The following is a 13,603-nucleotide window of genomic DNA, read 5'->3' as shown; positions in this document are numbered from 1 at the left end:
TATTTGAAAAGATAAAATTAGCTTTCCTGTTCGCTAACTTGAATCTGCATTTTACATTGCACACAACAAATCAATACTCGATCTAAAGCAATATAGGAAAATAAGTCCTGTGTTTTTCCCCCTAATGTTCAAGAGAAATGTGAACTTTAAAAGAAACCAATAAGTTATTGCTACCCATTCTATAAATTTAAAATCCATAAAACAACTGGCTTATATACTGTTTAGTGTTTTTATTCACTAATGATGCATATTTGTCCTGTACAGTTTGAGAAGATAAATGACAATTAATGCAGCTTTTATTTAGACCAGTGCACCTGCACTTTTGCCAGAGCTTGAATGCTCACAATGTCTTATTGCCACTTAGTGAGTGACCCTGGAGGCTAAAAAATTTTATGATGAAGATACATAAGTTATTTTCCATAAAGTTGTACTTCATAATTTTGTTTGCTTTTTGTTTTTTGCAAGGCATATATATATGTCTACCAGTCTGTCTCCATCTTCGTGCATCCAATTTAGGTTCGCATGCAGCTTCCAAAAACCTATCATGATTAAACAAGACCTGACAAATTGTCATAGTTAAGAATCTTTCCAGAGGATGATCTTTTTGACTGGATGTGAGCCCACAATCTCATCAACACAATCTCTTTATGTGTCACAGCACCAGTGCTGAATATATCTTAATCAAATATTCCCCATTTAGAGTGGTGGATTATCAAACCTGAAGCTTTATTATTTTTATTTTATTTTGTTTTATTTTATATTTTGTTACGACTCGGTGCTTTAGGTAATGTTCTTTTTTTTGTGTGCATGTATTTATTAAACCACCACAAATAGGTAATTTTGGTTTTGTTTTATGTGTTCCTGACTGGAGGCATTCGTAGAAAGGAAGTCTTACATGTTAAAGGAAATAGGGGTGTTACATGTTTGGATCAATCTTCTTTCCCTTCTCAGCTCAGATCAATACAAATCTGTTTAAAATCTAGACATCCACTACAAAATGACATTTAGCAAAAACATACCTGGGGCATGCCTGAGGGGTCTGTTAAAGCCGAGAGAAGGGTACTTTTGCTTATTTCGGTTCAGCGAAAAAAAAGCATTTCTCCCAGTACAAGGTCATACTGGACATGACTCAAACTAAAAGCTGAATGCAATGGAAATTTCTAAAAATTGCCCTAAAGAGGTAAAAGGATCTGCATCTTTTCAGCTGATTGCATTTGTACATTGGCTTCAAAGTATTCAGACCCTTTCACTTTTTAAAAACATTTTATTCTCCTTTACATTTAATATTTAAATAGATTAAATTGCTATTTTTGCTAATTTATTAAAAATCACAAACTGAAATCTCACAGACTATTAACCCCTAATTCCCCTTTCGCAGAAATTGTACCGTTGAGTTTTCCTGGGTAAGTTTCTAAAAGCTTTGCACCAGCCAGCTTGTAGTTGTTCCTGACAGATCCTCTGAACCTCTTTTAGACTGGACAGAAAATGCCATGTTTCAATCTCTACCCAAATGTTACCTGGGGTTTAGTGTTGAGCTTTAGTTGCTCCACTCAACGATAGTGGTTTAAGTTTGGCCAAACAACCAACTGAGGGAACTTCTATCATTTCACAAGTACTAAGCCCACGATGCTCCTGGGAATAGCCAAAGCTTAAAGTTTTACTATTATGAGTGTTTCTACAGAAAGTTTCTTGGACTTTGTGAGCTTCTGTCCTGACATATCCTGTGAATTGTGGGACATTTTTTTACACGTGTCTTACTCAATCATGTTGAGTTCTCTTTGCCACAGGTGCTTCTAGACGCATCTGCAAAATAATTATAGAAAAAAAGCACCTGAGGACAATTTGGAGTGCTACAGAAAAAGATATGAATGCTTTTGTAAATGAGAGATCTCAGTTGTTTTAACATTTTAGTGTGTCATCATGGGTGTACTGAATGTGAAAATGACAGGCCTGTGCATTTAGAATAGACTGACAACACAATAAACTGTGCAACAAGTCAATGGGTTAAAATACTCATGTTAACTGTTTATGTGCACAAGTTCACAAAATATACAAATTGCAGCAAGTTACACTTGTTAAGTCAATGTTTGTCACACAAACAAGGTTACTATGACAAACATTGATTCTCTGTGTAGTTTTGTGTGTATGTGTTTCCTATGTAAAGGAGCAGCTGCCACAGTAGGCCGCAGTAGATGCATTTGTTTTCTCATCCATTGTCACCCTCTACACCTGGAATCACAGCACCCTGTAGATCTGAGAAATCAACAGCTTCAGGTCTGGATAGCATCTGAGCGTGACATTTTAGACTGGGGAAACAAGATTCTTGTATTTATTGTTCACAGCATCCATGTCTCAGGTGTTGTGAAAAATGGTTTGTGGAAAAATGTTGTGTAACAACTGTTAATCAGAACAGTCAAATTACTTCTTGATTCTAATAACTGTAGTAGTGAGTTCTACGTTTTCAATGATAACACAATTATGAAAATAGGGAGAGAAAATATAATACAATCATTCATTCTAATCACTTATCCTGTTTAGAGTCGTAGGGGTGCAGTCTGTCCCAGCTGTCATGCGATGTACACCCGGGACAGGTCAGCAGTCTATCTCAAGGACAACACAGACATACAACCATGGAGTCTCACATTTACACCTATGGGCAATTTAGAGTCACCAGTTAATCTAACATATTCGCATTTGGCCTGTCGGAGAAACTGGAGTACGTGGAGGAAACCTACCGTATGCAAGCACGGGGAGAAAAAACACAGCTGGCCAGGGATGTAAACCTGTGGCCTTCTAGTTATTAGGCAGCTGCCCTAACCACTCCATCACAAGCTTCCTGAAAATATGATCAGCAAAAGACAATTTCACTAAACAAAACACTCCAATGCTACACTTGAAGAAAAAATGCCTTCTCTCTCTTTCAACCCTAGACTCATCCTAGATCAAAATTCAGCTGCTGGGAGAAAGAAAGAAAAAAGAATATTGAAGTTCGAAGAACATTTGAAGAGCTAACATATTGGCACCCAGAAATGGGATGACTCAATGTGAATGTTTGTGATGGCCAAACATGGGTCAGAAAGTAGGTACAGACTACTTTATGTGGTCTCCTCTAAGGTGAAAAGGCCTGATGCATCCATGACTGGAGGCAAGAGCTTTTGTTTTTCATTGTCCTGACTGACTTAATCGGAAGTGTCTTAAAGGTGCTTGAATGACAGGGGCTTTCGGTGCCAGTTTTCATCAGCAGTGTCAGAAAATGCCAACTCAGTGCTTGTTTGAACTTAATCAATCAGTCAGAATAAATCAATCACTGATTAAGCCCAAGGATCAGCAGTGTCCTTCTTACTTGATTAATATCCTCTTCATTTACAAATGTATTTGTCAGTCTAGTTTTGTGTGATGTGTCAGCTACTCCCACAGGCACTGTCATGTGTCTGGCTGCAATGTTTTGAGAATAAACTGACTTTTAAGAATAACCAAGGAAAGCCACAATGCTAATACCACCTCAGTTTTAAATGTTGTGGTCGACTGGGTTCAACTTGGGAAAAATCTTGCATGTCAAAACATGCGATGCATTGCAGCTTGCTGCATATGATGCTGTGTAGGTGCAGACCACATCGAGAGCCCATGCTGTGTTGACTGATCACTGTCTTACTCTATTGTTCTCTCTCTCTTTCTCTGTGTGTCTGTTTTATATCTGTGATTCATATAATTGCTCAGGCTAGTGTAATTCCACCCTTTTTCTCTGTCACACAACCACACAAAGAAACCATTGATTTTATTTCATCTCTCCTAACCATGCTGGACTGTATTGTAACTACCACTTGAGGGTTACTGCTCTATTCTAGTAGGGGGAAAAAAGGCCTTTTAAGTACATGGTTCTTCACTGTACAGTCAGATTTTCACTTAATTGATGGTCTTATCAGTTTTTATGTCTTCTAAAAAGTATAAGCACAAATAGAATCAGCTCAGTGGGGGTAAAGGGGAAAATGGAAAGACTTATACAATAGTATTTTTTTCTGGACTATAATTGAGTGTGAGTTATTGATGATTATCAGGTTGTTACAGTCCACTTCCTTTCAACTGTCACCTAGATTTCTGGCACACATGAATAAACCCTTTGTCTGAAACAACCTTTTCCTCACCTTCCCCACGTCCAGGAAAACTTCCTTCAATCTACCTTTGTTTTGCCCATCACCAAGGTTACCAAAAAGATCAGACAATGGTTACTGTGTGTGTGGGTGTGTGTGTGAGTGTGTGTGTGTGTATGTGTGTGTGACAGTGGGTATTTTAGGGCGGGTGGCTAAGCAGTTTCAATTGTCAAGAAAAAAAGTTTTTTTTTTAAGTAGCTAATGAAGATAGGTCAAAGGTCATAAAGCTGAAAGAGAATCGGAAGGAAATGAAATTTACAACATAGTTATTATAGTCAGTTATAGAAATAAAGAAACCTCATTCTTTCAGACAAATTAGTCACCTATGTATTAGACAATAAGTACATTATTAAAGTTCTAACAACAAATTGCCATCACAAGGTGGAAAGAAATAATCCAAACGTGAGGAGATTAACATTGTTCTTGTCCATCAGACTCATTCCACTTTTTTGCCTTTGTGCAATGTACTCACATTGAAACAAATACTACATTTACTATTTAGGTTGTAACCAAATAGTATCCTTAAAAGTTGTGATGACATGACCATGATGATGCTGAATTATGTAAAACCTCAAGTCTAGGTGTTAATCAACAACATACGTATGTGTTAAAGATAAACAGCTTTCCGTTTGTCCTTTCAGGGGTCCCACAGCGGAATGTGTTCCTCACATTTTTTTGGCTATTTGTTCTTTCTTTTTTTTACACTAGATGCCCTTCTTGCTGCAACCCAGCACCAAGGTAGCCCTTGATGGCTGGGCGGGGCCATACCGGGGGGACTGGGATTCCATCCTGCGGCTTTCTGCATCCCAAGCCGAGTCTCTACCCATTGAGCCACCAGGACCCCATTTTGAACGCCATCTGTGGACATACTATAAATAATGGGAGATAAAAAAAAAAAGAAAGAAATCCAAACTGTTGTCATTTTATCAAACCCTGTTTTATAAATCTCAGTGAGTACCAAAGTTTTTGCAATTTCAAGGACACATAAAAGTTTTAAGGTTATTTGCACAGGCCTGAGACTTGTAATCAATGGGTGGCTAGAAACATGGCTACTTAGTGCTTATGTTGTGGAGCAGCATGGTGCTGCAGTGGTTAGCACTGTTATGTCAAAGCTGGGGGGGACCTGTTACCAAACTGAAGCCTTTCCGCATAGATTTTGCATGTTATCCCAACGTGCACAAACCACAAAGACATGCAGGATAGGTTAGTTAGCCACTCTAACCTGTGCGTGAATGTAAACAGAGCATAAACAGTTGTACATTTCTGTTTGCAACCAGCCTTTCCACCAGTGTCTACTGGGATTGGCTTCAGAAGTCCTCAGAAATGAAGAAGAATTGCAAATAACCCTGCCTTTACCTTCGAAGGCCCTGTTTATATAGTACTTTTATCCAAAGCGCTTTACAATTTTGCAACTTTAAAGCAATGAAAATCTGCTGCAACAGAGAGCTGTTATTCTGAGCTTTTGGAAGAAGTCTCGTGAGTTTTACAGTATGAATGCATTATTTTGATATCACGTTAATGTCTCTCAGAGCCTTGAAAGAAACTTTTTCAAAACATATTCACCAACCGTGTTGAACAAGCTGTCTGAGGCCATTCAACAAAAGACATCTTTTATTCAGCCCTTTAGTTATAGGACTGTGACACAGTCCTGTCTGTGCACTTGCTTGGAATATAAATAATGCATGTGTTTAGGTAACACATGGCTGGAGGTCTGCTGCGCTTGACGCGTACATGTCATGACATCATCTACACCCCAGAAAGGAAAACACTTCAAATCCCTGTAGGGGCATGCTTGTCACTGTGTTTGCATTATATCAGCATCCCACTTATGAAAACATCAGAGTCACTGTATTTCTTTTTTTGTCTTTATTTCCCTCTCGTTTCCCTCTCGTGTCTCTCAGCAGAGACACGATCCTTTAGACTCCTATCAACATGAAAATATGCTATTTGTCATACTGAATGAGGGTTTCCTTGTATCTAATCAAAAGGTGGGGTCCATTTTGTCACAAGGAGTCTCCGTGACAGATTGTTTGCCGAGAAGAAAAATAACAGGCTATCATTTTATCTGTTCCTATCTATTAGAGTTGTGCAAAGCTTCCATCAGAAATCTTGTACTGCCTGTCTTCAAATGTTTTTGCGGGTGGTGGGGGGGCTGCACAAGCCTCTGAGCTATGAATAGACCGAGTGTTTGTCATGACAACCAATTACCCATTACAAAAGGAGTTGGGCTAAATAAGGCAATTAAGTGGTGAAACAAAATTGTGCAGTTCACGAGTTCTCAGTGTGTTTCTGCTCACACGGTATGCGTGTGTGAACATACTAGAATGTTCTGGTGTGGAGTTTTGCAGTAGGAGCATTTGTGTTGTGCTATATTTGTCACCTTTCCTGATCTTTCAAAACCATACTGCTTATTGCAGGTGCAGATTTCTTTCTGTAGTATGTTTTTATCTTTTTTTTAAATACTTTTTTGGTAGCACAATCATACAGCAGTGTGGCTTAATTAAAAAGAAACTATGTACAGTATAGGTGTTGTAAGGCACAACAAGTGGAGCATTAGCCTTAACTGACTCATTACTTTTATGTAATTCTTATACTATTTATACAATATTTATACAGAAATTTTAATAGAATAATTCATAGTTGAATAAATATTTTTTAATAATTAGTACTTGAATAAGTTTAGATCAGAAGTTATAATTTACATTACAGTTCTCATTGTTAATGTTGGATGTCCTCCTGTTTGCTTAAAGTTCTGCATCTCAGACTTGCAGCCACCAAAAGCTTGTTGCCAGACATTGTCAAGACTGACAATTGTTTCAACGTGCGCGTTTTGCCACATTTGCTAAATGTCAAATCACAGCATGGTATAGGACATGCACACATATGCATTGGACGTGTTACTGCATGTGGTTTGGGGTTATCTGCATCATTGCTTGTATATTAAGTTGCAACTGCAAATGTCCTTGGTATTAAATGATAAATGAGTCAGAATAAAATTAGATCCTGCTCTGTACAAACCACCTGACTCTGAGCCATCACAGGTAGACAGTCCTAGAGTACATGTTGCTTTTCAGAGCCTGTGGGCAGTTTATAGACTAACCAGGTTTGTTAAGCCTAATGGTCCTTGTATTGATTGGCTGGGGTATCCTCGCAAATCACAGGGGTAGAATGAACAATAAGATTCTCATTGAGGATCTCTAAACGCATTTCATCTTGTAGTTTTATTGACCCTCCTGGAGCGTCCAGTGCAGAGTTTATTTACACTCTTTGCTCGCAGCCTGTTTTTACAATGGCATGATGGATCTGTAAAAAAGGCGTTGAAGGAAGCATTGCACCTCATCTACTGCACAGTTGACAGGTTATAATGAAGTGAAAGGCTTTTATAATATCTAACATGGCCACAGTTGGTAAAGTTGTGGAGTGAAAACAATTAAACTAAATGCAAATGAATTACTTTGGCTCTATTAAATAAATGAGGCTACACTGAATAAATTAATCAGAACAGGACAGAACAGCTAATTAACAGTGCTGACTTCACAGCCAGTAGGCAGAATGGCAGGCTTATTGCTTAACTAGGTGCAGTTACTGAACCATGAAGAAACTGTGGCCATCAGTAATCCCAGTCTAGATCAAACGTTGCAGGTTCGCACATCTGTGTTAAGAGTCTGATAAAAGGTGTCAAACTCGTGTGTTTCCATGAGATTTCCTCCCATAGCTTATTTGTGCACCGTTCACACGCACAAAAGAAAATAATGAGTTAAACGACATGGAAAAATATGCTCATCCACATGCACCTGCACATAGATGCTTTTTTTTTTTGTTTCCTCTGCATCACTCCTAACATATGGTAACTGATGTCTAAATGTCAAGTGGTTGTGTTAATGACTTGGTGTCTAGATTCCTGGAAATGTGTACACCTTATCACCCCTTTCTTTAGAAGTCACATCTTTCATTCATTCCTTCCTGCCTATCTGGTTGTGTTTAAGAATAACATAGTGTAATTAACTTTGAGTACTAGTAAATACTATGCAGCCTTGTTTACCCAGTGCCTTTTGTTTCCTATGAAAAATAATCATTGTTTGCTTTCTTAATGGACTATGTTCTTTGACTGCCAGCATATAGGGCAGTACTGGAAAGAGGCTTGGAAACCTCTGAGATACCATTACCATTAGTCCTAATGTCCTTTTAAAATGGAAAGAGCATCAGAGCCCACACACAGAGACTGCTGTATGTGCTGTTTATTCTGTTTGCATGATACAGTTCCATTGTCATCATGTCCTGCCAAGGTCACTTGGCCTGTTCCCTTTCTCTATAGTCACAGACACATTAGCAATTAGCCCCTTAGCAAAACAAGCACATTTCTGAAGCTGATGAGCTGATGCTGAATGTTTTACCATCCTTTTCCAACTTGTTTATTTTGCCATTTAAGTTGTTCAGTCATGATGCAATTTACTATGTTGAAATTTAAATTTTGACTAAATAAATAAATAAAAATTGAGATTTTAAATTTTATGGATGCATATATTAGTTTAACCAGATGTTTTCTAATGTTAATGCACATTAGTCTCTTGTTAAAAGTACAATTTGTCAGTTAAGCAGTTTTTTTCCTTTGCAAATGTTTGTCCACAGTGAGGACACGGAGTTGAACTGGATTTGTGACAGTGACCTTCGTTACATTATGTTTTCTTTTTCCTGTTGTTGTGCCTCAAAGGTCAGGTTGTCTCATCAGACTCTCTAAACTGGCATGCAATTTTAAACACTGCATCAGCAAACATCACAGCCTGAGTGAAGCTGATAATTGCTCAGACATCAGATTGAAGGTGGCTGACTTCACTAATGACTTTGAGTGTATGAAAGGAAATGGAAAAGTTGGCAGCGAATGGCTGAGGCCTAGGTCCAAAAAAATTACCTTTGAGGTAATGTTTTTCATTGTGTCCAATGAAAATTATCGGCAGTAAATTTGTCTGAGGTGTGATTCTGGCATGTTGAGGAGTGCTCTGCATGATACACTTGTAATAGCTATTAAACCATTGAAGTCAAAGTAATTTTGGAAAACATGCTGGGTATGGATGCTTGCTCCAGAGATGAGAATTGCTTATTCACAAACTTACTGTGAATGTGTGCTTTTGACAAATCTTCCTATTGTGCTTTAGCTGCTGGCAAAATCTATTTAGAACTCTGTGCTAAACATGATTCCAGCAGGCCCCCATTCCACTATATAGAACACTTTTTGTATCCACAATCCTACAGTTAGAGCAACCAAAAATAATGCAGGGCGGTGCTATCACTGTTTGGACAACAGCAAAGCAGCCCAAAACTTGAAAGATGATATTGTTACTGTATGTCCAGACAGAGAAATAATGCGGATGAGGTTTAGATGTCCCAGTAATTGCAGTGTCACAGAGCACAAAGTACATCATCTGAACACAAAAATGTCTCTGCTGGATTATGAAAGAAGTCAAATGAGTTTTCTAATTAATCAAACCAGACTGTATTTTTCATGCTCCCTTTCTTTCTATGAACATGATTCATCTCTGATGTTAATTTGCATGTTCTTTTATTCCCTCCTAGGTGGTGCATTTATTTGCAGCACAGAATATTCACCTCAAAACAAGTAATACACAGAGGGAAATAATTATTGTGATTATGCATAATCTTTGCCTGCACAGTTGTTTTTCTTTTCCAATTAAACTAAATTTAAATTCGAAATATGCTCTGAATAACAAAGCAGGTGGTACCATTGCTCTTGCTGCACCTCCATTCCTGTTTGTGAGGGAAATTGTGCAACAACTGCACTGCTAAAGGCTGTGATGGCAGACTGTTGCTCCAGAGACCATTAATAATATAACACATTTTTTCTCCATATTGAGCTTGAGCTCTGGCATGAGCCCAGCGACTTTCATTTGTATGGGGATTTATAGAAGGAACTGGGTAGAGAGGAGAAATGTTTTAAAATTATAAAAAGAAAAACAATTGTGTAGTTTATCTTCAGTTGGTGAATAAAACAAAACGCAGCTGGTGAAACATTGTCATTGGTGAAATGTTTGTTTACAGTTTTTCAGAGCATATGAAGATAAACCAATAAATCATAGCCATAAATCATACTTACATGTAAATTTTACCAGAGTAATGCACTTTTTGCCTTGTGGTTACCCCGTCTCGGTATAAAAGTTAATAATCCATAGATCATCCATGCTACTGAATATTGCAAATAATACAAAATTGTTACAAATATGGTAAAAAAAAACATACAGACATACATACTGATAGCACAATACTTGGCAAATGCAGAAAATTTCATTTAAAAATGTTTAAGGCTGAAAGAAGTGTTAACTTTCAAATACACTATAGGCCCCATAAGATTCTTATATGGTTCATATAAATGTTTTTTTGATTAGCAATCGGTGATATTAAACCATCCCGAGAGGAGCTTATCTAGAATCTTTTAACCCATAATTTCTTTTTTCTGCATTGAACTTTTGTTTCCATTCTCTGATCCTATAGCAGTTTCCACCAGAAAAATCCATAAACTCTGCAGACACAGACATTCAGTCAGGTATAGTTTGTAACTGGCCACTGAACATTTACTAAACAGCTTGTGACTAGACATTACAGCATGTAGCAGCTACTCCTTCAGGAGTTATTGGACACACACACACAGACACACACACAAAAAAAACATTAGCCTTACATTCACTGGGTATAGAAAGACTGAATAAATATAACTTTAGCTCTGTATTTGCTGCAGAATAGACAACTCTATGCAAAAGCAACTTATCAATTTAAAAGGTAACACTGCCACTGCAACTAAATTGTGACATGTGTGAAGATTTTACCTCTAGTAAACATGTTTATTTTATGATACATTATAGAAAACAGCTTTTTACCCCATTTACAAACATTTTATGTCAAGGTGTACCAGCATGTCAAGTATATGACTCACTGCACCAAACCCTGCAGTGCATGTTTACTTCATGAATAGACCATGTGGCTATGACATATTACAGTACTTTTCAAATTATATTTTGCTCAAGGCTAGCTCAAGGCTAAGCAGGTTCACAGGCAGAAATATCAGTAGCATCCAGGTTAGTTAGCACCCTACAGAGAAAAAAATCAAAACATTGCAGCAGCATAGTGCTGGACCTCACAAATAAAAGCTGCTAGTCAAGGTAATGTCAAATGTCAGAATCAGACCTGCAGGGGGAATGTAAACAGCAGTTACGTGGCAACATAGCCACACTTTTAGGAGATGGAGGGGAGAGGAAGCGTTAAATTATACTGATTTAAGAAAGGGAAATTGTACAGACTCATATAAAAGATAGGAATGAATGAGGGAGGAGAGTAGTGTGTTCAGTTTAATTTTCTTCCTTGCTGAATTGTGTGGTCCGTGACAAATTGAGTTGCTGTTTCCACCTGAGCCGTCTTTGCTGTCTGCCACGCCTCACAGCACATCAAGTCTAACATGACCTTATGTTGTCCCTTTGCTCTCTACTATCTGCCTCTCCAGCTGGCCTGATGGATGTGATAGATCTGTGCAACACAGTCCAATCTACTTGCAGAGCAGCTGCAATTCAAGTCTACCTACAAAATGGCCCATTATGGCAGCTTCATAGGTACATTATTGAATATCAAGTTCAAGATGTCCTGTGCGCACGGAAGAAACCTTACATTTGATATATGTCACTTTTGGAGTCTATATTGATCATATATTGGTTTTTCTGACCTGAAATCTATGAATTAACCAATGATGATTTTACTACCAGCGCTTATGTCTAGAAAAGCACAGTTAAAGCTAAACTGAATAGTCTAAAAAAAAGAGACAGTGGAGTAATAATGTGCCATCACTTTTCATTCTCTGCTATTACGAAGACCACTGTTGTCTGTGGGTTTGATATCCGTCGACTTGTCGAGGCCGGCATCTTATCTCAGAGAACAGGCAGAGGCAGGCAGTAGCTTTGTACGATATAGAGACAGTGGAGCAGAGAGTCATAGAGGAAGAGACAGAGTGAGAGAGCGACATAAAGCGTCAGAAATGTGGCTCCTGACACTATCCGCACTGCAATCAGTGTGGCTAGTACCCACAGTCCCCCCACTGACTCAAAGACATGCTGCCCTACAACTCTGGCTGGCAGTGACGGAGCAGTAGAGTACAGAGCTGCCTCTGAAATGACAGCTTAACTACAGGGAGGGATAAAAAAGGTCACTTGCTATTGTCTTTTTATCAGTCTCATTCTGTACTGCTCTTAATTCCCGTGACACTAATAGAGAAGGAAACTGCAATATGTTAACAGGCTCACGGTTTGCTTTATCTAAGGTTTCCCAAGAAAGTTGACACTTTTTTTCTCACTCACTCAATGTAAATGCATCTACATGCATCAGCATCTAAATGAGAACACCTATAAGACCTATATATATATATATATATATATATACACACACACACACACAAAGTGCAAGGGTGAAATATCACCACTGTTGCCTGTGAGAGCTAACAAAAATTGCAGTGTGGCTGAAAGGTTGGTGGCAGGGGGCTGCAGAGGCTTTGTCATGGTTTGGCGATCAGTGTGTTTTAGTATGTGTGTGTCCATGCTTGATTATCTGCTGAGTACCAGCTTGTAGCTGTTGGTCTAATCTCTCCTGCTGCTCTCGTTGAAACTCATAGCAGAAACACATTGAAAGGCAGCCTGAATCCACTCCAGCCTCAGGCCAGTATGAAAAATTAAAGATCCATGTTTTTCAGCTCCTCCTCCAAAAATGCTGCAGATACACATTCATGCATATTAACAACTCCATTTATGTTGTTGCATCAACATTGTGTAGAGGTCGCCTGCTTATACAGTATGAAATAACATTTACTGTACTCAATTTATTAAAGTCACACACAAACAAATCATTTCCCACAACAGTAAGTACACTATAGCCATAAGAAAATATAATGACCATTAGACAGTTTCAGAGGGGGCCTAGGAGGCCGCAGGATTGAATTCCACCCCCCACCAGATGTGACCCTGCCCAGCTACCAAGGGCTGCCTTGGTGCTAGTCCTGAGCCTAGATGAAATGGAAGGGTTGAGGTAGGAAGAGAATCCGGAGTAAAAAACTCATGCCAAATGTACGTGTGGAACACATTCCACTGTGGCGACCCCTGAAGGGACAAGCTAAAAGCCTTTTAGACTGTTCTGTTTCAGATGAAGTCACCAAAGCACAACACACTATTACAGAGAATAGTGCTGTGGAACCTTCCAAAGATAATCGTAATGATAGAAAATAGTTCTCCACATCATTAGGAAAAATTAGCAGAACACACATTTACTGTGCCTTTTGCTAATTTCTTCTTTTTTTCCTTCTTACGTAGACAGTTGAAAGGGTACATCATGTTCCAGTCTTTCTTCAAATGTATAATACTCTCCCATATAAAATCCAAACTACACATTTTGTGTTCGAGTGAACATGTGCT

Source organism: Channa argus, chromosome 1 (assembly GCF_033026475.1).
Source record: "Channa argus isolate prfri chromosome 1, Channa argus male v1.0, whole genome shotgun sequence".
Classification (NCBI taxonomy): domain Eukaryota; kingdom Metazoa; phylum Chordata; class Actinopteri; order Anabantiformes; family Channidae; genus Channa; species Channa argus.
Note: the sequence above shows the minus strand (reverse complement) of the source record.